Below are 3,958 nucleotides of genomic sequence, written 5' to 3' on the forward strand. Positions count from 1 at the left end.
TCGACCCTCATAATCCCTTGGGACGATCCTTACTCGCCCTAGCTATATTTTTAGTGAAGGTAGTAGTGGCTTTATAAATGTAAAACTTGGCCCTCGCCTTAATGAACATTCTTAAGCTTATGGTAAGCCGACGGCCATAGTTTTTGGCGCCGTTGCCGAGGATTTGTTGATTAAATTTGGCAACGTCGAATTTGTGGAATTGATTAGGATTAGTACTCTTTTGATCGTGTTTTTACTTTATTTTTATTTTTCTTTTTAGTTACTTATTGTGTTGTTCTTACTTAACTAGGTGCATTGTTGGAAAGGAAGCAAGCAAAGGAGCCATTTGGCATTCAATTCAAGCAAGCAAAGAAAGGAAAAATGCTAAAAACTTAAAAAATTTTTGCTAAACTAAGCTTTAAAATTTGGAGTTGAAGTGCTAAAGGACCTTTGTAAGACTTTCTTTACTCAATTCCTTAGTTAAATCGTCGGCCCGCGTGGAGGCTATTTTATTGTTCTTTGCGTCATCTTTGTTAAAGCATAGGAATATGGGTTAAGTGTTTGTGGAGGGAGTTTCATTGCATTGTTGTGAAGGCATAGTGTTTGTCATTTTTTGTGTTTGTTGTGTTTTGTATTGTGCATACATGGGCGTCGTTCATTAAGACCAACTCTTGCCCCTCTTGATTTGCATCTTAAATCTATCGTTAGAAATCCTAGAGGAAGAGGAAGTTCGAATAGAGCCAATCTTTCAATGGATGACCATAATGATGACCATATTGAGGACATTGGTCACATAGACCAGCAAGGTATCCTTCATCCCAATGTGCACAATGAAAACATGCAAGTACCATTAGGCATGCCAAGGCCATTCATCCAACCACCACAACAACAAGGCCAAGTTCCGTATAGAATGCCAAGGCTAATGTATACTCCACAACTTCCCATTATTAATCTAGGAATTCATAACCAAGGTGTTCATGTTGCACCTCAAGTAACTAATCCACCTTTTGCTTTAAGAGATCACTATGTGCCTAATGAATACAATGCACCCACATGCATTCAATTGCCACCATTTAGAGCACATCATTATAAAATTAAAGCACAAACTATTCAAATGCTTCCTAACTTTCATAGACTTCCTAGTGAAGAACCACACAAGCATTTGGATGAGTTTCTTGAAGTATGTTCCACCGTAAAATATACGGACATGCCGGAAGAGGTCTTAAGACTCAAACTTTTTCCATTCACCTTAAAAGACAAAGCAAAGTATTGGTTTAACAATCTTAGACCTTTTTCAATCACTTCTTGGGCGGAAATGCAACAAGAATTTTTAAAGAAGTACTATCCGGTTTGTAAGACCAATGCCATGAGAACCTCAATTCGAGAATTTTCACATGGAGATGGAGAAACATTTCATGAGGCATGGGAACGCTTCAATGAATTGCTTAGGAAGTGTCCACATCATGACATGCCCAAATGGCAATTAGTTCAATATTTCTTTGAGAGCTTATCGGACAACTATAAGGGTATGGTTGATGCTTCCATGGGTGGCTCTTACATTGATAGGCATGAGGATGACGTGTGGTGTCTTTATGAAAGCACGAGTGAAAATTCTTTGTATAGAACACTATCATCCAAAAATGGTAGAAATTCACAAGGTAGGAAGAGTGTAGGCTTACATCAAGTCGAACATTCAAATGAAATAGCCGCCGAAATGAAGTCTTTGTCTCAAAGGTTTGATCAATTCTTGATCAACCAAAACTCGGCGAACCAAGTATCTTCTTTTCCTAACCATTCTCATCGTGCATCAAATGAAACATGTATGACTTGTTCTAGTGTTCTTCATTCTACTTCTCATTGTCCTCATGGACAAGTGCAAAATGAACCTAATGAATAAGTCAATGCGGCTTTTGTAAACCAAGGGAACAATCTTTATGGTACTCATTACAGTCCAAGTTGGAGGAATCATCATAATTTCTCTTGGAAAAACCAATGAGAGGGCTCAAACCCTTCCCAAGGTGGTTTCCAAGGAAAATACATTCCACCTCCACTTCAAAACCAAGGATCCCAAGGTTATAGATCTTATCAATCACAAGGGAATCAATTTGCTAATTCTCATTTTCCCAACCAATCTTATTCCCAAGGAAACACTAGAAGTCCTGCCTTTGAAGAAAAAGTTTTAAATGCTTTGGGCACTCTTGAGGCTAACACTCAATTGTTTCATTCTCACTCTCAATCTATTGCAAAGCTAGAAACCCAAGTAGGGCAAATAGCAAGCACTCTCAATGCAAGAGAGAAGGGAAAGATGCCCATTAATGCCCCACTTAAGCAACAATGTGTTGTGGAAACTCATTCCTCATTGAAAGGGCATACCATTGAACATGTCAACGCGGTGACTACCTTGCGGAGTGGTAAAGTTGTGGACAATCAAGTTGAAATGTCCAATGAAGAGAGTGAACCGGTGCAACCTCAAGTTGTCACCCGTCCCATTTCACATCACATTCCTCCTTCATTGCATACACATGATCTTGCAAATGAGAAAGTTTTGAAAAATGTGTTTGACAAAGAAGTCTTGAAAAATGATGTTGAGAAAGAAGTTTTGTTGAAAAATTATTTAAAACAAAATGATTTGAAAACTTCTTGTGTTGAAGAGAGTTCAAAATAAAATTTTGAAAAAGTGTTTGAACCAAAAATTCCATTTTCGGATGCCTTAAAAGGATCCATTTCAAAAGACAAGCAAAAGGCAAAAACCAATGAAATCATGGAAATGTTTAGGCAAGTGAAAGTCAATCTCCCACTTTTGGATGCAATCAAGCAAATTCCAGCTTATGCCAAATTCTTGAAAGACTTGTGCACACAAAAGCGGAAGAGCAAGAGCCAAGCACCAAAAAAAGTGGTTTTGACCGAGCAAGTAAGCTCAATTTTGCAACATAACACTCTTCCAAAGTTTAAGGACCCCGGTTCACCCACTACATCATGCATCATTGGTGATCATATCATTAATCGGGCACTTCTTGACTTAGGAGCAAGTGTTAACCTTCTTTCATATTCGGTCTATGTTAAATTGGGCTTAGGTGAATTGAAACCGACGTCGGTAGTTTTGCAACTTGTCGACCGATCTATTAAGAAACCTAGGGGTGTCATTGAGGATGTTTTGATCAAGATTGATAAATTCTTCTTCCCGGTTGATTTTGTTGTTATTGACATGGAACCGGTTCCCAATCTTAAGAGCCAAATTCTCGTTATCCTTGGCCGTCCTTTCTTGGCAACTGCCAATGCCAACATAAATTGTAGGACGGGGATAATGAAGATTTCATTTGGCCACATGAAGGTGAAGTTGAATATCTTTAATCCCTTACCCAACTCATTTGACAAATATGAAAGAGAAGTTAATGTTATAGATGAATGTCATGATCTTCAATGCCAAGGAAATGAACTTTTGTGTAAAACTAAAACTTCCAAAGGATCATCTTCAACCTTGGATTCTCAAAGTGTTGTTTCAAATTCTTGCTTTGAAAGGGCATGGAAGCCCAAAAGTTTTCATGGCATAAACAAAGGATCAAAAGCCTCTTTTGAGCTTGATCCAACAAGTTCTTTAAAGGACCATTTGTTGGGTAGAGTTCAAAGCATCCATCACTCCAACAAGGAGGGGATGCACTACAAGATCTTTGATCCGGCTAAAAGAGCCCAATGTCTTGCTAGAGACGTTAAAGACTAGCAAAAGGCATTCATAGGGTGTCAAAACCCTATTCCTCCCCTATTTCTATCTTTCATTTCATTTCTTGCAAAGTCTAGATACTTGTTTTTGGTTCATATTCATTTCAAGGAACTTTAGTGAGGATTGCATAAGCTTTTATGTCAGCATTGAGCATTTGGCAAAGTTCGATCGATCTCACATTGGAGTTCGATCGATCGAACTGTGGATTGCACTCAACACTTAGAAAAATTTTCGACCTGTATCCACCTGCATCCAAAATCA

At 38.4% G+C, this 3,958-nt stretch overlaps 1 pseudogene; it reads right to left on the minus strand.

The window, feature by feature from the left end:
* Positions 1-1,350: 1,350 nt before the first annotated feature.
* LOC132301894 (small nucleolar RNA R71) lies at positions 1,351-1,449 on the minus strand (annotated as a pseudogene).
* Positions 1,450-3,958: the final 2,509 nt, after the last annotated feature.

Source organism: Cornus florida, unplaced genomic scaffold, assembly GCF_030987335.1.
Source record: "Cornus florida cultivar Cherokee Brave unplaced genomic scaffold, ASM3098733v1 CherokeeBrave_3.0.0_Hap2_Chr03, whole genome shotgun sequence".
Classification (NCBI taxonomy): domain Eukaryota; kingdom Viridiplantae; phylum Streptophyta; class Magnoliopsida; order Cornales; family Cornaceae; genus Cornus; species Cornus florida.